Genomic DNA, 22,749 nt, shown 5'->3' with positions numbered 1-22,749 from the left:
TGTGTTATCTAAAGGAATGAAAGTGACTGTCTATACCGACAGCCAGTATGCTTTTGGAGTGGCTCACAGTTTTGGACGATTGTGGAGAGAACGTGGGTTCCTGACTTCGCATGGAGCCAAGATTCAGCATGGTCAGTTGGTGAATGAGCTTCTCGAATCACTAACGTTGCCCCTGAAAGTAGCGATTGTGAAATGTAGTGCACACAAGAAAGTAACTGATGATGTTGGTCGTGGAAATGCATTCGCTGATGAAACTGCTAAGGACACTGCAAAGAATATGATGAGCCGAATGTATGTTGCGAGCCCAGAAAGATGGACTGGTAATGTTGGAATATGTGAAGACACGATAGAAAGTGTGAAGTCCATCCAAACTGAGGCCACGGAGAAAGAGTTAAGCATGTGGAGAGAAAGTACAGGGAGAATGGATGCAAATGGGTGTTGGATTGAATCGACAGAACAACAGAGATGGTTGTTACCCGATGCGTACGTGCTTGCAGTGGTTACAATGGCTCATGGGATGGCCCATATCAGCGCGAAAGGGATTTGCGAGTTGTTGGCCCCAGTGTGGAAGAATTCAGGGATTCCCAAGTGTGCAGAGAATGTTGTCAAGAATTGCATGGTATGTCTGAAGCACAATCCTGGTAGGGGAACCCCAACTCCAGCTGGTCATTTTGCACCTCCTACGTATCCGTTCGAGGTTTTGCAGCTAGATTTCATACATACGGAGAGGTGCAACAACTTAAAATACGTGCTCGTGGTTGTTTGTGCCTTCTCAAGATGGGTAGAAGCCTATCCCCTAAGGGACAATACTGCCTTGTCCACAGCGAAAGCCCTTGTGAAAGAGTTCTTCCCCAGGTTCGGAATGCCTAGAATGGTTTGGTCCGACAACGGAAGTGAATTTGTGGGTTGTGTGATGAAAAGAGTGTGTGAAGGGCTAGGCATTAGGCAGAAGTTCCACGCTGCAAATCACCCCCAATCAGCTGGATTAGTGGAATGTTACAATGGCACGCTTAAACTTAAATTGGCCAAAATCCAAGCGAGCACAGGTCTTAAATGGCCTGACGCTCTACCCTTGGCACTCCTATCCACCAGAATGACTGTGCATTCGCGAATGAAACTCAGCCCCTATGAAGTAATCTTTGGTCGGCCAGCCAACATATGGGGAGTGCCTAGGCCCACGAAGTTTAGCGAGCTGCAACACCCCATTTTGCTTGACTATTTGTATGAATTGACGGCTAAATTGCGTGTTTTATATCAACAGGTTCACAACACCTTGCCTCCGGTCTCTGAGACACCGGGTCACTCCATTGACCCCGGTTCCTGGGTGCTTGTCCGAAACTTCCAGAGGACAAGAAACGACCAGCCCAGATGGACCGGGCCTCATCTCGTCCTCCTGTCTACAAGGTCGACCGTTAGGGTGGAGGGGAAGACCAATTGGGTCCACGGGATCCATTGTAAGAAGATACCCTTCCCTCTGCCACATGACCAATGGGTCCGGAAAGGAGGCACTGACTCAGAGCGCACAACTGATGAACGTGTAAAAGAAGCTAAACGTGATTGTAAGAGTGAGAACATTTTCCAAGAAACTGTGCCACCACCAGAACAATTGAACTCTGTGGAACCTGAACTACTATTTCTGGACCAGACAGTACCCGGGAAAAGACGCTACAATTTGCGACCAAGAAAAACAGACTAAAGTAAAAGTGATTTATTTTATGATCCGAGAGAAAAACCTGTGGACTAATAAAAAGTTATGTGTTTTTCCCCAAATACTATTTTTGAAAGTGCAGATTCTCCCATCTAGGTAACTTGCTTATTTTTGTTTTTCTTGAACCGCCATCCGGGTTCCGCTGCTAGGGTTGCGGTTGATTAAAGACTTTTGGGTGCAGCTGACGACGATAGGTCGCTGGTTCCAGTTGGTCCAAGGGAGCCACCCTAGACTGACGGAAGCATCCTTTAGCAGAAACAACCTACCGCCACGGGCAGCACCTTAGAGAGGATGGAGTTTCCTGATGTGGAGAGAACTGCCAAACAAATGAACTTTAAGCAGAGACTTTTGAAAACAATAAGGAAGAGAATTTTTGTAATAATGTGTATTTTTATGCTATTTAGCGTAATGGTCTTTTTGATAAGCTATGTTTTATTCTCTTTTCACGTGACATTTGCGCCCACTACATCACCCATACCTCCCCCTACTGTTTCCTCTCATTCTTTCCACCCTTTGCCTGACCACGAATCAAATAGGAGATTAGAGTTCATTAATAACTCCTTCGTTCAGTTATTACACCAACACCAACTTGTAATGAACACAACCAACTGTTGGGTGTGTGGTCTCATGCCCCACACCGCGGATAGAGGTATCCCCTATTTGGTCCTGCCATTTAGTCGCAATGGGTCAGTATGGGCATATAGGACAATGTTCATATATGCACGAGAAATCCAACCCCTACGTTCTGTAAAAGACAACCTCAAGACTAGCGCCCTAGTCAAGGGTATAGTTGACATGATCAAGGAAGTAACTTCTTACGAAGATACCCCGGACGATGAGATACTTGCATATGTAGGTTGGAATGTGACCGGATATGGCACTACATTAAGTGAGAAACAGCAAGCCAAAAGATCGTCCCCTATCTGGATCGTACCCCATCAAGGTCACCTGTGTCTGCAAGGTATTGGCAGGAATCCCAGAGCTCAGCTAGGGAAGAGTGTCTGTACAGAAACGTATGTTTTTGGATCTCAGACTTCCCCTGCCTTTTTAGCCGCTAAGGGTACTTATTTCATCTGCCATGATAGAGCCTATACATGGTTGCCCCCTGACTTCTCGGGCTCATGTTTTGTTTCATTCCTGTTACCTCCCACCTACACAGCAGCGGCGGATTACCATCGGACAAGGGTAGTTAGAGGTGTTTTGAGTAAAGAAGACACTGCAGGTCAAGAATTTGGTGACTTTGCAATGGGTGTTCTGCCGTTCTGGGGAGCCATGGCTAACAGCAGAAACATAAGGCAATTGACAAGGGTAGTTGAATCCACCATGATTGAAACTGCTGGTGCCCTTAGTAACCTGACTGCTGAGCTCCAGTCGGATCGACTGATGACCCTTCAGAACCGGGTCGCTTTGGATGTAATACTTGCGGACCGAGGTGGAGTATGCAAATTGATCCAGTCCAGTTGTTGCATTTTTTCCAGATAATGCTCCGACAGTGTACAGGGCCATCTCCAAACTACATAAGATTTCCGAATCTATTCATGTGGATAAAGGAGATTGGTCGTTAATGGGATGGTTCTGGGAACTAATATCTGCCTGGGGATGGAAAATTCTGATGGTCATTGGGATGGTCTTAGCCATTCTTTTCCTGTTCTGTCTATGCATACAGTGTGCTCCTGCAATATGTGGCCTCTGTGTTACATCATGTGTAAGGAAGCCTGTGTCAAGACATGAGCTCAGCACTAGAATGATGTTGCAGCAACATCTCAATGACTTTAGGAATATAGATCTGGACTCAGATTAACATAAGGATAGATTAATTGCCTATGTTAGGGCAAAAGGAGGGTCTGTGGTTCTGAAAAATCTAGATTCTTAATAGTTCTGGACCCGAGAATAAAAACTTCGTCGAAATAGGACGAATTTGGTATCAAAAGACCGAGAATGACGAGTACATCAAGTACATGTATTTTCGGCATATTCGAGTGACGATTTCACCTCGAAATCGTCATTTACCTTCTAAACCCTTAGCTGCATGTTGCCCCTTACATAGGCCTTAATCCAGTTGAATTTGATTCCACAAGGACACATACTCCTTAATCGACTTCTTCCTGACCCCAGTACAAGTTAGAACCATTGCCCCAGGCCGGACTCGTTAGGTCAGTTCCCTCCCAGTGGCCGAGCAAGATAGCATCTAGGCCCAACCAGCCATAAAACCATTTCAGCACGCACACCTGCCATATCTCGCTCACATCTTTCTCCACTCCTTTTCTTCACTTGCTTTATGATGGGGAGGTGACCGTTTTTATTAGGGGTCCAGCGATATCTGATGAAATGTTGGGCCTTGCCGGATGATTTGTTATGGGCCGCACGACGTGAAATATGTACATGTCATCATGACTCTGCTTTTCTTTTTGTAATCAGTAACCATAAATGAAATACCACGAATCCAAGGAATGTTTTGCCCAAGGCTGAATATTGTGTATAAGAAGAGAAGCCTAACTTCGTGAAAGTGTGCAGTCTCCTGAATATACTCGAATTGTACTTCGAGGACCCTGTCACCTTGGTTGCAGCCAATAAACTAATCTTTGACTTCACCTAGAAGACTCCGAGTTTCTGTAGGTCTGACTCAGGAGAACCCGAGGTCTCTGGGTGTTGATCCCCTGGCACCGCTGGGTTACCGGTTCTGTGCCGGTTCTTAAAAACCCAGTACCTCAGGTGGTCGACGTACATACTATTTTGCTTCACAACAGAACAGATCCTGATTGGAAAAAATGGTTAATCTGGCCCACAGACACAAAAAACTGTCAAGATAGATTCCTGAATAAGACACAAGAGTTCACATACACTAGGCCAGATCCAAGATATGTTCAAAGACAGCATCCAGGGATAGTAACATCATTTAGTGTAGGGAAACTGTGCCTTGGGTGGCTACACAAGTCTACACTGAAGGAAGTAAAACACCACTTATCTGTATTTAAAGATGTCACTGACCTGAGGCACTTCTTACAAGGACCTACAAAAACGCGTCATAAATGTTTTATATACGCCGGTATCTATGTAATGTATAATGAAGCATGGAAGATTATGCAAGCAGAGAACTACACTTCAGTATTGCTAAACATCGTAAACTGACACAAAAGTGAAGTTTACCTTTGTGATTAAGGCCTTATGTTTTTAAAATGAAATATTAGTTTTACAGAAATACCAACACCCATGATTGCCCTCTTCAATTCGAATGACCGGTGTCAGAAAGAGGAAAATGCCCAGAAAATTACCATAAACTTGGACCTGGAAATTAAATCCTGCATGTTATACTTGATTCTGACTTCAAAAACTCAGACTTGGGCAGTAATGTTACCATAGGTATAATTGTACATTTGGTTTATTACACACAAATTCTTTCCTACTTATTATAGATTAAGATATTGTAGTAAAATGGCAAATTAAAGAGATGAACGTAGTTTGCAAGGTTTTCACTTTGAAATCACCCTCGCTGAATTTTACCCTGGTGTTTGACTCGATTATTGCAAATTTATGTTTATGTTCTTGCATTTGGGTTGTCAGGCTTACTTCTTTTGGACATTAGCCTCCCTGCCATGTTGCTAAACATCGACCTCTCACTTGCTTTGTGTTTTGAACTCACTGTGGATTTGTAAATCAAAATTGTAATGGTTTATAATTAACCACACAATAAAGATTATTATTATTATCAATGTGAAATCATTACTTAAGCACCCATTTTAAGATGTTGCTAGAAAAAAAGATCAGCAATATTCATGCAGTTTCAGAGGTGGGAGAAATATGGTATCAAAGTTAACATGTCCCCCCTCCACTTTATTTTACTATTTTTTTTTTTTTTTAAAAGAAGGCCGGCCCCGGGGGATGGGGTATCTGGGCCATATTTGGCCTTAGGAGTGTGGCCATGCGGCCCCGCTACCCAAAAGAAATCCATGCTGGCCAGGGTCTGGGGGATGGAGTCCCTGGGGCCAATAGTGGCCCAGGGAAGGTAGGCAACGCAGCCCCCTTCCTGTTTTTTTTTTTTTTTTAAATGCTCAGGCCCTAGGGTATGGAGTCCCCAGGGCCCGAAAAATACTAAAAGAAGTGGGCCATACAGCCCCCTTCTAAAAATATTTAAAAAAAGAAAAGCTGGTTACTCGCCTGAGGCCCCGCCCCCTCCCTGCACCACTCTGTGAACACGCCCTCTGGTGCATTCTAAATTGGGGGATTAAGTCCCCTTCATTCCTGAGGGTCCCTGGGGCCAACTAGCACACCAGGTACCTCCAGTAAGCCCCACACAGTGGGATAGCTGGGAGGTGGTCCGAGGCCAAGCCCATTTTGACACCACTCTGCAGTCAGGCCTCTTGGCGCACAGCTGGTGGGGCGATGAGGTACTCTTGTGTCCTGAGGACCTCAGGACACAAGTGGACTTCATCCCCTGAGCAGCAGTGTGCCAGGAGGTGCATTTTCATAGTGGTGTAAAAAGGGTGTGTGGCCCCGGACCACTCTTAGCAAACCAGCTATATGGGGCTTACTGGAGGTAACAGGAGGGCTTGTTGGCCCCTAGGAACCCTGAGGAGGAAAGGGGACTTTGTTCCCTCACCATGCGCACACCAGGTGGCGCTTTGCAGAGTGGTGGACAAAGGGGGCTTGGCTTGTGTCCACCTATCAGCAATCCCACTATCTGGGGCATACTGGAGGTACCAGGTAGGCTAGTTGACTCCTATAACCCCCAGCAGCGAAGGGGACTTTAATCCCCATCCAAGAGCGCGCCAGGGAGTGCGTTTTTATGAGTGGTGGGGAAAGGGAGCATGGCCTGCTATGACAACTAGGCAATCCCGCTGTGTGGAACTCACTGAAGGTAATAGGAGGGGTAGTTGGCCCCCAAGGTTGTCCTTGGGGCCAACTACCTCTCCTATTACCTCCACTAAGTCCCACACAGTTGGATTGCTAAGAGGTCTTTGGAGGCCGCACCCCCCTTTCTCCACCACTCTGCAAACACGCCTCCTGGCACAGTACTGGTTGGGGGATGAAGTTCACTTTACTCCTGAGAGACTTTGGGGGCAAAGAAGCCCTCCCGGTACCTCCTGTAATCCTATGCAGCGGTATTCCTGAGCGCTATTCAGAGGCCCAGCCCCCTTTCTGCACCACTCTTCAACCACGACTACCAGTTGAAGAAGCATTTGTAATGTAATAGGTCACACATTTGCAAGAGTTAGAGCTGTTGGCGCTGTTAATGTAAAAGATTTTTACGAATGTTTTTGGTGTAGAGTGGATGTACGTTATGTGTAGTGGTATTATGTAGGATGTCGTGCAGTGAAATGATGTGAATAGAAAGTATGTAGAATTTAGTGTATCATGTGGAGTTGGATTATCTGCCTTGGAGTGTAATTATGTGGTATTGTAGTCGGGAAACATCCTTTACAACGCAACTTTTACCACGCAGTGCCTTTACGACGCAACTTTTACAACGCAAACCATTACAACGCATTGCGCTGGGGGGCGCTCTAGGATAGGGAATAAGTTTAATTTACTATCCAACACCTTCCCTAGTGTCCACGTTGACTGGAGTTGGAATAGTAAATTAAACTATTCACTATCCAGCACCCCAAAGCGCTATGCGTTGTAAAGGTTTGCATTGTAAAAACCGCGTTGTAAAGGCATGCGTGGTAAAAGCATGCGTTGTAATGTAATACATCCATTGTAGTCTGTGTTGTGGAGTGGTAACCTCACGTTTAGTCTTCTTCATTTTAATAGAAGCTACACTATAAACTTAATGAGTCACAATAAAAGAAGGAACCCCTGAGGGGCACTTCTGGACCTAGTCAGAGGTATGAGCAGGGCCACTGGAATTATATGACTGTTCGGTTTCACAAATTTTGACATAATTAAACATTTTCTGCATTTGCCAGATATTCCATCATCTGCTGCCTAATCTGCAGATTTGAACAAAAAAAGCCTTGTTTCTAGCTCAAACGGCTCAAATGTTCCCAAAAATGCAGCGTCGTGTGTTACAGAGTGGTGGAAGGCCCTTTGCAAAGCTGAAATGGCCATGTGTTACTTATTGCAAAATGTTGGTGTTAAACTGGTACTAATGGTGCACAAGCCTCTCTTCTTTCTGTGTCTCTCTTGCCTCTTTCTGCATTTCCCTTGCTTCTTTCGGCACTTTTCTTCCTCCTTCGGCATCACACTGTCTTCTTTCAGCCCTTCACTTGCCTTTTCTGCACCCCTCTTCCCTCTTTCTGTACCTCATGTGCCTCTTTCTGCATTTCTCTTGCTTCTTTCTACCACTTTCTTACCTCTTTGTGCATTTCTCTTGCATGTTTCTGCAGTTACCTTGCCTCTTTCTGTACCTCTCTTGTCTCTTTCTGTACCTCACTTGCTTCTTTCTGCACTACACACTCTTCCTTCAGCACCACCCTTGCCTCTTTCTGTACTTCTCTTGCCTCTTTCTGTACCTCTCTTGCCTCTTTCTGCACCTCACTTGCCACTTTCTGCTCTTTTCTTGCCTCTTTCTGAACATCACTCTCTTCTTTATGCTCCCTTCTTGTCTCTTTCAGCACCGCTGTTGCTTCTTTCTGCACTTCTCTTTCTTTTTTCTGCACTCCTCTTTGTGCATCTCTCCTACTTCTTTCTGTACCCCTCTTGACTCCTTCTACACCTCTGATGGTTCTTTCTGGACTGCTCTTGCTTCTATCTGCACCTCTTTTGCAAATGTATGTATCACTCTTGCCTCTTTCTTTACCACTCTTCAATTTTTTTGCACCTTTCCTGCCTCTTTCTGCAACTTTCCTGCCTCTTCCTGTACCTCTCTTAGCTCTCTCTGTTGCTTCTTTCTGTACTTCTCTTACCTCTTTCCACACCTCTCTTGCCTCTTTCAGCACCTCTGTTGCTTCTTTCTGCACTTCTCTTGCTTCTTTCTGTGCCCTCTTGTCTATGTCTGTATCCCTCTTCCCTCTTTGTGCACCTCTCCTTTCTCTTTCTGCTCTTTTCTTGACTCTTTCTGCACCTCCTTTGCTTATTTCTTCACTTCTCTTGCCTCTTTCAGTACCACTCTTGCCTCTTTCTGCACCTTTGTTGGTTCATTCTGCATTGCTCTTGCTCCTTTCTGCACCTCTGTTACAAATGTATGCATCCCTCTTGCCTCTTTCAGCACCTCACTTGCCAGTTTTTGTTCTTCTCTTGTCTCTTTCTGAACCGCACCCTCTTCTTTCTGCACCTCTCTTGCCTCATTCTGCTCCTCAATTACTTCTTTCTGCATCTCTCTTGCCTCTTTCTGCACATCTATTGCCTCTGTCAGCACCTCTGTTGCTTCTTTCTGCACCTCTCTTCCTTCTTTCTGTACCTCTCTTGCATCTTTCTGTACCCTTCTTGCCTCTTTCTGTACTCCTCCTTCCTCTTTCTGCACACCTCTTGCCTCCTTCTGCACCTCTGTTGTTTTTTTCTGCACTGCTCTTGCTTCTATCTGCACCTCTTATGCAAATTTATGTATCCCGCCTGCTTCTTTCTGCACCCCTGTTCCCTCTTTCTGCACCTTTCCTGCCTGTTTCTGCACCTCTCTTGCCTCTTTCAGCACATCTATTCCTTCGTTCTGCACCCCTCCTGCTTCTTTCTGTACTCCTCTTGCCTCTTTGTGCACCTCTCCTGCTGATTTCTGCACTGCTCTTGCATATTTTTGCACCTCTGTTGATTCTTTCTGTATCCCTCTTTCTAATTTCTGCACCTCTTTTGCAAATGTATGCATCCCTCTTGCCTCTTTCAGCACCCCTTTTCTGTCTTTCTGCACCTCTCTTGACTGTCTGCACACCTGTTCCCTCTTTCTGCACCCGTTTTGCCTGTTTTTGCAACTGTTTGCCTCTTTCTGCAGTTCTTTTACCTCCTACTGCACATGTATTACTTCTTTCTGCACTTGTCTTTCATCTCTCTGTACCACTGTTGCCTCTTTCTGCACTTCTCTTGATTCTTTCGTACATCTCTTGCTTCATTCTTCACCCACGTTGCCTCTTTTTGCACCTTCTTCCCTCTTTCTATACCTCTCTTCCTTCTTTCTATAACCTTCTTGCCTCTTTTCATACCCCGCCTCCCTCTTTTTGCCACCATGTTGCTTCTTTCTGCACCTGACTTGCCTCTTTCTGCACTTCACTCTCTTCCTTCTGCACCACTCTTGCGTCTTTCTGCACTTCAATTGCCTCTTTCTGCACCTCTCTTACTTCTTTATTCACACCTGTTGTCTCTTTCTGCACTCATCTTCCCTGTTTCTGCACCTCTCTTGCTTCTTTCTACACTTCTCTTGCTTCTTTCTGTACCACTCTTGCTTCTTTATGTACACTTCTTCCCTTTTGTGTATCCCTCTTGTCTCTTTCTGCCATTCTCTTGCCATTGTCTGCACCACACTTGCCTCTTTCTGCACCTCTCTTGCTTCTTTCTACACTTCTGTTGCTTCTTTCAGCAATTCTCTTGCTTGTTTCTGTACCTCTCTTGTGTCTTTCTGTACCCCTCTCGCTTCTTTCTACCACTCTTCTGCCCCTTTCTGTACCCCTGTTCTCTCTTTTGGCACCTTTCCTGCCTGTTTCTGCACCTCTCTTGCCTCTTTCTGTACCTCTGTTGCTTATTTCTACACTTCTCCTGCCTCTTTCTGCATCCTTTTGTGCCTCTTTCAGCACCTCTAATTCGTCTTTATGCACATCTGTTCCTTCTTTCTGCAACCCTCCTGCTTCTTTCTGTACCCCTCTTTTCTCTTTGTGCACCTCTCCTACCTATTTCTGCACTGCTGTTGCTTCTTTTTGCACATCTGTTGGTTCTTTCTGCACTGCTCTTGCTTCTTTTTGTACCTATTGTGCACATTTCTGCATTGCTCATGCCTCTTTCTGTACCCATCTTCCCTATTTCTCTTCCTCTCTTGCTTCTTTCTGCACTTCTCTTGCTTCTTTCTGCAATGTGTTGCTTCTTTCTGTACCTCTCCTGCAAATGTCTGTATCCCCCTTACCTCTTTCTGTACATTTCTTGCCTGTTTCTGCACCTCTTTCAACACCTCTGTTGCTTCTTTCTGCACTTCTCTTCTTTCTTTCTGCCCCCTCATGTATTTTTCTGTATCTCTCTTGCCTCTCTGTGAACCTCTCCTACCTTTTTCTGAACTCCTCTCGTCTCTTTTTGCACTGCTGTTGGTACCGCTGTTGGTATTTTCTGCACTGCTCTTTCTTCATTCTGCACCTTACATGCCTCTTTCTGTACTTCTATTGCTTATTTCTACACCTCTGTTGTTTCTTTCAGGAAATCTATTGCCTCTTTCTGCCCTTCCTTTCCCTCTTTCTGCACTCCTCCTGCCTCCTTCTGTACCTCTCTTGCCTCTCTGTGTACCTCTCCTACCTCTTCCTGCACCCCTCTTGCTTCTTTATGCACCTCTGTTGATTCTTTCGGCACTGCTCTTGCTTCTTTCTGCATATCACTTGCCTCTTTCTGCACCCCTCTCCCCTCTTTCTACCACTCTTCTGCCCATTTCAGTACCCGTGTTCTCTCTTTCGGCACCTTTACTGTCTCTTTCTGCACCCTTTTGCGCCTCTTTCAGCACCTCTAATGCTTCTTTATGCACATCTGTTCCTACTTTCTGCAACCCTCCTGCTTCTTTCTGTACCCCTCTTGCCTCTTAGTGCACCTCTCCTACCTATTTCTGCACTGTTATTGCTTCTTTTTGCACCTCTGTTGGTTCTTTCTGCTCTGCTCTTGCTTCTATCTGTACCTATTGTGCAACTTTATGCATTACTCATGCCTCTTTCTGTACCCATCTTCCCTATTTCTCTACCTCTCTTGCTTCTTTATACACTTCTCTTGCCTCTTTCTGTACCTCTCTTGCAAATGTCTCTATCCCCTTATCTCTTTCTGTACCTTTCTTGCCTGTTTCTGTGCTTCTCTTGCCTCTTTCGGCACCTCTGTTGCTTCTTTCTGGACTTCTCTTGCTTCTTTCTGCACCCCTCTTGTCTCTTTCTACACCTCTTTTGCTTCTTTTTGCACTTCTATTGCATCTTTCTGCACCTCATGCTTTTTTTGCATCCCTGTTATCTCTTTCTGCACCTCATGCTTTTTTTGCATCCCTGTTATCTCTTTCTGCACCGCTGTTGTCTCTTTCTTGCTTCTTTCTGCACCTCTTTTGCTTGTTTGCATCCCTGTTGTCTCTTTCTTGCTTATTTATGTACTGCTCTTGTTTCTTTCTGTACCTCTCTTGAAATTCTGTATCGCCCTTACCTCTTTCTGTACCCCTGTTTCCTCTTTCTGTACCTTTCTTGCCTGTTTCTGCACCTCTCTTGCCTCTTTCTACACCCTCTTGCATCTTTAAGCACCTCTGTTGCTTCTTTCTGGACTTATCTTGGTTTTTTCTGTACCCCTCTTGCCTCTTTCTACACCTCTGTTGCTTCTTTCTGCACTTCTATTGCATCTTTCCGCATCCTGCTTCACTTTGTTGCATCCCTCTTGCTTCTTTCTGCTGTTCTCTTGCCATATTCTGCACCTCTGTTGCCTATTTCTGCACCTCACTTGCCTCTTTCAGCACTTCTCTTGCTTCTTTCCACACCTCTGTTGCTTCTTTCAGCAAATCTCTTGCCTCTTTCTACAATTCGCTTGCTTGTTTCCACACCTCTCTTGTGCCTTTCTGCACCTCGGTTGCCTCTTTCTGCACCTCACTTGCTTCTTTCTGTACACCTCTTTTCTCTTTCTGTACCTCTCTTGCCTCTTTCCACATTCCTGTTCCCTCTTTCTGCACCTTTTGTGCCAGTTTCTGCACCTCTCTTGCCTCTTTCTGTACCCCTGTTGCTTTTTTCAGCACTTCTCTTCTTTCTTTCTGTTCCCCTCATATATTTTTTTGCATCTCTCTTGCCTCTGTGAACCTCTCCTACCTTTTTCTGAACTCTCTTGTCTCTTTTTGCACCGCTGTTGGTTTTTTCTGCACTGCTATTTCTTCATTCTGCACCACACCTCACCTGCCTCTTTCTGTACTTCTATTGCTTATTTCTACACCTCTGTTGTTTCTTTCAGCAAATCTCCTGCCTCTTTCTGCCCTTCCTTTCATTCTTTCTGCACCCCTCCTGCTTCCTTCTGTACCTCACTTGCCACTTTCTGCTCTTTTCTTGCCTCTTTCTGAACATCACTCTCTTCTTTATTCTCCCTTCTTGTCTCTTTCAGCACATCTGTTGCTTCTTTCTGCACTTCTCTTTCTTTTTTCTGCACTCCTCTTGCCTATTTCCGTACCCTTCTTGCCTCTTTGTGCATCTCTCCTACCTCTTTCTGTACCCCTCTTGACTCCTTCTACACCTCTGATGGTTCTTTCTGGTCTGCTCTTGCTTCTATCTGCACCTCTTTTGCAAATGTATGTATCACTCTTGCCTCTTTCTGTACCACTGTTCAATTTTTTTTGCACCTTTCCTGCCTCTTTCTGCAACTTTCCTGCCTCTTCCTGTACCTCTCTTAGCTCTCTCTGTTGCTTCTTTCTGTACTTCTCTTACCTCTTTCCACACCTCTCTTGCCTCTTTCAGCACCTCTGTTGCTTCTTTCTGCACTTCTCTTTCTTCTTGCTGTGCCCTCTTGTCTATTTCTGTATCCCTCTTCCCTCTTTGTGCACCTCTCCTTTCTCTTTCTGCACCACTCCTGCCTTTTTCTGCTCTTTTCTTGCCTCTTTCTGCACCTCCTTTGCTTCTTTCTTCACTTCTCTTGCCTCTTTCAGTACCACTCTTGCCTCTTTCTGCACCTTTGTTGGTTCATTCTACATTGCTCTTGCTCCTTTCTGCACCTCTGTTACATGTAAATGTAAATGTACAGGAATTTATATAGCGCAAATCACTGAGCGGTTTCTAAGCGCTTGCTTAGGGAACCCGTCCTGGTATTCCCCTGTGAGATAACCCCGGCAGGGTATCCGCAAGGTGAAAGCCAGGCATCCCTCCACGAGGGGCCGTTGTGGAGATTAAGCAAGCTATTGCCAGAGTCGCAGAGTGTGAACCCGTGAATCGAGTAGGCAATGGAGCGAGAATTGTCGAGTCCATGGACATTTTAGGACTCAAGACCCCGCCGAGCCGTGAATTGAACCCTGGTCCCGGGCTAACCTCTGCTTCCAGGTCTGCCTCCTCTAACCAGTGAGCCAGGGATGTATGCATCCCTCTTGCCTCTTTCAGCACCTCACTTGCCAGTTTTTGTTCTTCTCTTGTCTCTTTCTGAACCGCACCCTCTTCTTTCTGCACCTCTCTTGCCTCATTCTGCTCCTCAATTACTTGTTTCTGCATCTCTCTTGCCTCTTTCTGCACATATATTGCCTCTGTCAGCACCTCTGTTGCTTCTTTCTGCACCTCTCTTCCTTCTTTCTGTACCTCTCTTGCCTCTTTCTGTACCCTTCTTGCCTCTTTCTGTACTCCTCCTTCCTCTTTCTGCACACCTCTTGCCTCCTTATGCACCTCTGTTGTTTTTTTCTGCACTGCTCTTGCTTCTATCTGCACCCCTTATGCAAATTTATGTATCCTTCTCTTGATTCTTTCTGTACCTCTCTTGCTTAATTCTTCACCCACGTTGCCTCTTTTTGCACCTTCTTCCCTCTTTCTATACCTCTCTTCCTTCTTTCTACACTCCTTCTTGCCTCTTTTCATACCCCTCCTCCCTCTTTTTGCCACCATATTGCTTCTTTCTGCACCTGACTTGCCTCTTTCTGCACTTCACTCTCTTCCTTCTGCACCACTCTTGCGTCTTTCTGCACTTCAATTGCCTCTTTATGCACCTCACTTACTTCTTTATTCATACCTTTTGTCTCTTTCTGCACTCATCTTCCCTGTTTCTGCACCTCTCTTGCTTCTTTCTACACTTCTCTTGCTTCATTCTGTACCACTCTTGCTTCTTTATGTACACTTCTTCCCTTTTGTGTATCCCTCTTGTCTCTTTCTGCCATTCTCTTGCCATTGTCTGCACCACACTTGCCTCTTTCTGCACCTCACTTGCTTCTTTCTACAACTCTGTTGCTTATTTCAGCAATTCTCTTGCTTGTTTCTGTACCTCTCTTGTGTCTTTCTGTACCCCTCTCGCCTCTTTCTACCACTCTTCTGCCCCTTTCTGTACCCCTGTTCTCTCTTTTGGCACCTTTCCTGGCTGTTTCTGCACCTCTCTTGCCTCATTCTGTACCTCTGTTGCTTCTTTCTACACTTCTCCTGCCTCTTTCTGCATCCTTTTGTGCCTCTATCAGCACCTCTAATTCTTCTTTATGCACATCTGTTCCTTCTTTCTGCAACCCTCCTGCTTCTTTCTGTACCCCTCTTGCCTCTTTGTGCACCTCTCCTACCTATTTCTGTACTGCTATTGCTTCTTTTTGCACATCTGTTGGTTCTTTCTGCACTGCTCTTGCTTCTTTTTGTACCTATTGTGCACATTTCTGCATTGCTCATGCCTCTTTCTGTACCCATCTTCCCTATTTCTCTTCCTCTCTTGCTTCTTTCTGCACTTCTCTTGCTTCTTTTTGCAATGTGTTGCTTCTTTCTGTACCTCTCCTGCAAATGTCTGTATCCCCCTTACCTATTTCAGTACATTTCTTGCCTGTTTCTGCACCTCTCTTTCAACACCTCTGTTGCTTCTTTCTGCACTTCTCTTCTTTCTTTCTGCCCCCTCATGTATTTTTCTGTATCTCTCTTGCCTCTCTGTGAACCTCTCCTACCTTTTTCTGAACTCCTCTCGTCTCTTTTTGCACTGCTGTTGGTACCGCTGTTGGTATTTTCTGCACTGCTCTTTCTTCATTCTGCACCTCACATGACTCTTTCTGTACTTCTATTGCTTATTTCTACACCTCTGTTGTTTCTTTGAGGAAATCTATTGCCTCTTTCTGCCCTTCCTTTCCTTCTTCCTGCACTCTTCCTGCCTCCTTCTGTACCTCTCTTGCCTCTCTGTGTACCTCTCCTACCTCTTCCTGCACCCCTCTTGCTTCTTTATGCACCTTTGTTGATTCTTTTGGCACTGCTCTTGCTTCTTTCTGCATATCACTTGCCTCTTTCTGCACTTCTCTTGCCTCTTTCTGCACCCCTCTCCCCTCTTTCTACCACTCTTCTGCCCATTTCTGTACCCGTGTTCTCTCTTTCGGCACCTTTACTGTCTCTTTCTGCACCCTTTTGCGCCTCTTTCAGCACCTCTAATGCTTCTTTATGCACATCTGTTCCTTCTTTCTGCAACCCTCCTGCTTCTTTCTGTACCCCTCTTGCCTCTTAGTGCACCTCTCCTACCTATTTCTGCACTGTTATTGCTTCTTTTTGCACCTCTGTTAGTTCTTTCTGCACTGCTCTTGCTTCTTTCTGTACATATTGTGCAACTTTATGCATTACTCATGCCTCTTTCTGTACCCATCTTCCCTATTTCTCTACCTCTCTTGCCTCTTTATGCACTTCTCTTGCTTCTTTCTGTACCTCTCTTGCAAATGTCTCTATCCCCTTACCTCTTTATGTACCTTTCTTACCTATTTCTGTGCTTCTCTTGCCTCTATCGGCACATCTGTTGCTTCTTTCTGCACTTCTCGTGCCTCTTTCTACATCCCTCTTGCCTCTTTAAGCACCTCTGTTGCTTCTTTCTGGACTTCTCTTGCTTCTTTCTGCACCCCTCTTGTCTCTTTCTACACCTCTTTTGCTTCTTTTTGCACTTCTATTGCATCTTTCTGCACCTCATGCTTTTTTTGCATCCCTGTTAACTCTTTCTGCACCGCTGTTTTCTCTTTCTTGCTTCTTTCTGCACCTCTCTTGCTTGTTTGCATCCCTGTTGTCTCTTTCTTGCTTCTTTATGTACTGCTCTTGTTTCTTTCTGTACCTCTCTTGAAATTCTATATCGCCCTTACCTCTTTCTGTACCCCTGTTTCCTCTTTCTGTACCTTTCTTGCCTGTTTCTTCACCTCTCTTGCCTCTTTCTACACCCTCTTGCATCTTTAAGCACCTCTGTTGCTTCTTTCTGGACTTATCTCGTTTTTTTCTGTACCCCTCTTGCCTCTTTCTACACCGCTGTTGCTTCTTTCTGCACTTCTGTTGCATCTTTCCGTATCCTGCTTCACTTTTTTGCATCCCTTTTGCTTCTTTCTGCTGTTCTCTTGCCATATTCTGCACCTCTGTTGCCTATTTCTGTACCTCACTTGCCTCTTTCAGCACGTCTCTTGCTTCTTTCCACACCTGTGTTGCTTCTTTCAGCAAATCTCTTGCCTCTTTCTGCAATTCTCTTTCTTGTTTCCACACCTCTCTTGTGCCTTTCTGCACCTCGGTTGCCTCTTTCTGCACCTCACTTGCTTCTTTCTGCACACCTCTTTTCTCTTTCTGTACCTCTCTTGCCTCTTTCCGCATTCCTGTTCCCTCTTTCTGCACCTTTTGTGCCAGTTTCTGCACCTCTCTTGCCTCTTTCTGTACCCCTGTTGCTTTTTTCAGCACTTCTCTTCTTTCTTTCTGTTCCCCTCATATATTTTGTTGCATCTCTCTTGCCTCTGTGAACCTCTCCTACCTTTTTCTGAACTCTCTCGTCTCTTTTTGCACTGCTGTAGGTTTTTTCTGCACTGCTATTTCTTCATTCTGCACCTCACCTGCCTCTTTCTGTACTTCTATTGCTTATTTCTACACCTCTGTTGTTTCTTTCAGCAAATCTCTTGCCTCTTTCTGCCCTTCCTTTCATTCTTTCTGCACCCCTCCTGCCTCCTTCTGTACCTCTCTTGCCTCTCTGTGCACCTCTCCTACCTCTTCCTGCACCTCTCTTGCTTCTTTTCGCACCTCTGTTGATTCTTTCTGCACTGCTCTTGCTTCTTTCTGCATCTCATTTCTGCACCTCACTTGCCTCTTTCAGCACTTCTCTTGCTTCTTTCCACACCTATGTTGCTTCTTTCAGCAAATCTCTTGCCTCTTTCAGCAAATCTCTTGCCTCTTTCTTCAATTCTCTTGCTTGTTTCCACACCTCTCTTGTCTCTTTCTGCACCCCGGTTGCCTCTTTCTGCACCTCACTTGCTTCTTTCTGCACACCTCTTTTCTCTTTCTGTACCTCTCTTGCCTCTTTCCGCATTCCTGTTCCCTCTTTCTGCACCTTTTGTGCCAGTTTCTGCACCTCTCTTGCCTCTTTCGTACCCCTGTTGCTTTTTTCAGCACTTCTCTTCTTTCTTTCTGCTCCCCTCATGTATTTTTTGCATCTCTCTTGCCTCTCTGTGAACCTCTCCTACCTTTTTCTGAACTCTCTCGTCTCTTTTTGCACTGCTGTTGTTTTTTTCTGCACTGCTATTTCTTCATTCTGCACCTCACCTGCCTGTTTCTGTACTTCTATTGCTTATTTCTACACCTCTGTTGTTTCTTTCAGAAAATCTCTTGCCTCTTTCTGCCCTTCCTTTCATTCTTTCTGCACCCCTCCTGCCTCCTTCTGTACCTCTCTTGCCTCTCTGTACATCTCTCCTACCTCTTCCTGCACCTCTCTTGCTTCTTTTCGCACCTCGGTTGATTCTTTCTGCACTGCTCTTGCTTCTTTCTGCATCTCATTTGCCTTTCTGCACTTCTCTTGCTGCTTTCTACACCTCTGTTGCTTCTTTCGGCTATTCTCTGTACTCTTTCTACACTTCTCTTTCTTGTTTCTGCACCTCTCTTGCATCTTTCTGCACCTCTGTTGCCTCTTTCTGTACCTCACTTGCTTCTTTCTGCACCCCTCTTGCCTGTTTCTGTATCCCACTCCCTTCTTTCTGTACTTCTCTTACCTCTTTAGGCACCCCTGTTCCCTCTGTCTGCACCTTTCCTGTCTGTTTCTGCACCTCTCTTGCCTCTTTCAGTACCTCTGTTGTTTTTCTGTACTGCTCTTGCTCTTTCTGCACCCTACGTTCATCTTTCAGTAATTCTGTTGCCTTTTTCTGCACTTCTCTTCCCTATTTCTTCACCCCTCTTGCCTCTTTCTGTACCCCTCTTGCTTCTTTGTGCACCTCTTCTACCACTTTCTACACCCCTCTTGCCTCTTTTTGCCCCTCTACTGCCTCTCTCTGCACCTCACTTGCTTCTTTCTGCAACCCTCTTGCCTCTTTCTGCACCCCTCTACCCTCTTTCTGTATCTCTCTTGCCTCTTTCTGCATCCCTATTACCTCTTTCTGCAACTCACCTGTATTGTTCTGTCCTTCTATTGCTTCTTTTTACAACTTTGTTGTTTTTTTAGCAATTCTCGAACTCTTTCTGCACTTCTCTGCCTTCTTTCTGTACCACTCCTGCCTCATCTGTAGCTATCTTGCCTCTTTGTGTATCTCTCCTACCTCTGTCTGCACTGCTCTTGCTTGTTTCTGCACCTCACTTGCCTCTTTCTGCACTTTTCTAGTTTCTTTCTATACCTCTGTTGCTTCTTTCAGCAATTCTCTTGCCTCTTTGCGTACTTCTCTTGCTTGTTTTTGTACATCTGTTGCATTTTCTGCACCTATGTTGCCTCTTTCTGCACCCCTTTGTTTCTTTCTGCATCCCTCCTGATCTTTCTACACCCATCTCCCTCTTTCTGCATCTCTATTGCCTCTTTCTGCACCCTTGTTCCCTCTTCCTGAACCTTTCCTGCCTTTATTGGCACGTCTCTTGTCTCCTCTTGTACCTCTGTTGCTTTTTTCTGCACTTCTCTTTCTATTTCTGCACCCTTTGCACCTCTTCCAGCACCTCGGTTGCTTCTTTCTGCACTCCCCTTCTTTCTTTCTGCACCCCTCCTGCCTCTTTCTGTACCTCTCTTGCCTGTTTGTCCGCCTCGCCTACTTTTTTCTCCACCCCTCTTGCCTCTTTTTGCACCTCTGTTGGTTCATTCTGCACAACTCTTGCTTCTTTCTGTACCTCAATTTCCTCTTTCTATACTTCTATTGTTTCTTTCTATACCTCTGTTGCTTCTTTCAGCAATTCTCTTGATACTTTCTGTACTACTCTGCCTTCCTTCTGCTTCCCTCCTGCCTCATCTATTGGTTCTTTCTGCACTGCTCTTGCTTCTTTCTGTACCTACTTGCTTCTTTCTGCACTTCTCTTGCTTCTTGCTACACCTCTGTTGCTTCTTTCTGCAATTCTCTTGCCTCTTTCTGTATTTCTCTTGCTTGTTTCTGCACCTCTCTTGCATCTTTCTGCATCTCTCTTGCCTCTTTCTGTACCTCACTTGCTTCTTTCTGCACCCCTGTCTCCTCTTTTTGCACCATCTCGCCCCTCTTTGTGCACCCCTCTTGCCTCTTTCTGCACCCATGTTCCCTCTTTCTGTACCTTTAGTGCCTGTTTCTCCAACTCTCTTGCCTTTTACTATATCTCTGTTGCTTCCTTCTACAATTCTCTTGCTTCTTTCTGCACCCTTTGTGCCTCTTTTAGCACCTCTGTTGCCTCTTTCTGTATTTCTCTTGCTTGTTTCTGCACCTTTGTTGCCTCTTTCTTCACCTCTGTTGCGTCATTCTAAACTTCACTTGCTTCTTTCTGCACCTAACTTGCCTTTTTCGGCACCCCTGTTGCTTGTTTCTGCATTTCTCTTGCCTATGTTTGCACCTCTGACTTAGAGGTAGTTTTCATCCTCCCGCCCTATTATGTACTAGGGCCTTACAGGAAGGTCATGCCAATCACAGGGGTACTCTAACCCATAGTGTACCCTAGTGTATATAAGTGTTTTTACTGTATTCTAAGTGTCTTTCAGCATAGTACTGGCTCCGAGTCTGGTTAGTCAGAGTCAGTTACCACCAGTACCAGTCAGCAAAAAGTTATGGGCACAGGATGACTTTGCAACAAGGCCTCTTTCTGCCCCTCTGTTGGTTCTTTCTGCATATCTCTTGTTTCTTTCTGTACCATTCTTCCTCTTTCTGCACATATCGTACCTATGTAGGCATAGTTAGAAATTAGCATTTAAAAAACCTTTGAAATTCACTGAAAAAACCATAGGTTTCAGGGACTTCATAGTTAGAATTTAGCATTTAAAAAACCTATGAAGTTCATTGAAAAACCTTAGGTTTCAGGGACGTTATAGTTAGAAATTAGCATTTAAAACCTTACAAATTCACTTAAAAAAACAGGTTTCTAGGATGTTATAGTTAGTTGGACATTTCACTCATACAACACTCATATTTGAGATGTCATCAGTGATGTCCCTGACCATGTCATGAATGATGTAATATGTGATTTCATCAGCAGTACATTGTGGGGGCAGGAGTTATAGTTAGCTCAACTCACTATAACGGCCAAATTTTTCTTGTTTTGTATGGGTGAAATGTCCAACTAACTATAACGTTCCTGAAACCTGTGTTTTTTCTGTGAATTTGTAAGGTTTTTTAAATGCTAATTTCTAACTATAACATCCCTGAAACCTTTGTTTTTTTCAGTGACTATATATATCAATCAATAAGTCTTTATTTCAATTTAAAAAATCACAAAAGACAGTACAGACACATAGAAGTAAAATGGATAAAAATTAGACATTTTTACACATGAGAGTACATTATACAATGCATAGTTTATACTCCTCAGTAGTTCAAAATATATAATAAATAGCTTAAAACTAATAAAATACACTCCCACAAGAACAGCCTCCTAACACACCCAAAGTTCCATGATTCTACCTAGGACCAATTTAATTACATTCAGTATTAGTACAATGATGTGCAAGGTGCAATGTACCATTGCCCTACTAGGAAGCAGAAAACGATTGACTAGAGCTCCTCTCTTTAGAGCGAATCACCCACAACCAACCTAGATACTTTGCAACAGCGATCACTACAGGCTCATTAGTAGACGTTTTTAAGATCCTAAGTGCCTCGCTGCTGGACCTAGTACCCAGATTTAAACATAAAGGTTTCAACCATCTGGTCCGCGGATTTCTATAGGCTGGGCAAACAAACAAAATGTGGGCCAGTGATTCATTGTAATTAGGGCAAGATTAACATTTGCTACTATTTGCTGTGTACCATTTACTAGTAAATACATTAGTAGGGAGAGAGCCCACCCTAAACTGATGGTACAGTTTCCTATCATTGGGGGAGGTGATTAAATCTCAGTACACTTCAAGTTCCACTTTGTGGTTTTTCTCAAGGAAGTCTATGGATAATGAGGGACCAGTTAAGGCAGCAAACCGCTTCCTAACAAGCGAGTTCCAGTATACTGCTTTAAAATCACTCTTTGCTGGAAATACACCATCAGCAGGGGATGCCCATAAGCTGCTCAACCCCATCTCACAAAGAGTGGCTTTTACTTGCCTTAGCCACATGATTTTGCCCATTCCGTCAGCCTCCCTAACTTCTAACAGGGCCTGAGCATAGTGGGAAAGCTCCGGGGTGACCCAGAGCCTTCTCCAGTATGCCACTGGCCTGAAATGTGCCACGTCCTTGATTGAATAACAGCCCAGATCTAAGAATAAGGGTAATAATGGGGTGGACTGGTGGAGGCCAATTAAGGACCTCAAAAATTTATTTTCAGCTTTCACTGAAGGATCTAAATTGGCAAAGCCCCACAGTTCAGCCCCGTACAATATCAAGGCTCTAGTTTTTAAAGAATATATTTTCAGAGCGGGAGCGATAAGTTTAGTGTGTCATGATCTCTGCTCCTTTAACAGGGCACCCAAAAGTTGGGCTGCTTGACAGTGAGCACATCTAGCTGTGGTTTCCAACTAAGTTTGATGCCAATAGTCACTCCCAAATAGGTACAATTCTGTGTCTGTTTCAGAGTACCTTCCTTCATTTCCACTCTACCCCGATGCACCTTTGTTTGTGTAGGACCATATATTTAGTTTTATCTACATTCACTACAAGATCGTGGTCCTGACAAAACTCCTCAAATCTCTTGAGGGCGGGCTGAAGCCACTTCCGAGTCTTGGAGAGTACAAGGGTGTTATCTGCAAACATAAGCAGCGGGATCCTCATCCCTGCAAGAGTGGGTGCATCCGTGGGGTAAATCTGGAAGTACTGGATCACCCCATTGATGTACAGAGAGAAGAGGGTTGGTGCTAAAATGCACCCCTGTCGAACCCCCTTCTCAACAGGAAACCTTTGGGTAGTACTCCCCAGGGCATCCCAGTGCACCTGCGAGTAGTTGGCATCACGTAGCGTGACCAGGAAGGCCAGAGTTTCT

The sequence above is a fragment of the Lissotriton helveticus genome, chromosome 1_2 (genome assembly GCF_964261635.1).
Source record: "Lissotriton helveticus chromosome 1_2, aLisHel1.1, whole genome shotgun sequence".
NCBI classification, from domain to species: domain Eukaryota; kingdom Metazoa; phylum Chordata; class Amphibia; order Caudata; family Salamandridae; genus Lissotriton; species Lissotriton helveticus.
The sequence above is the reverse complement of the archived record's forward strand: the minus strand, read 5'-3'. Positions refer to the sequence as shown.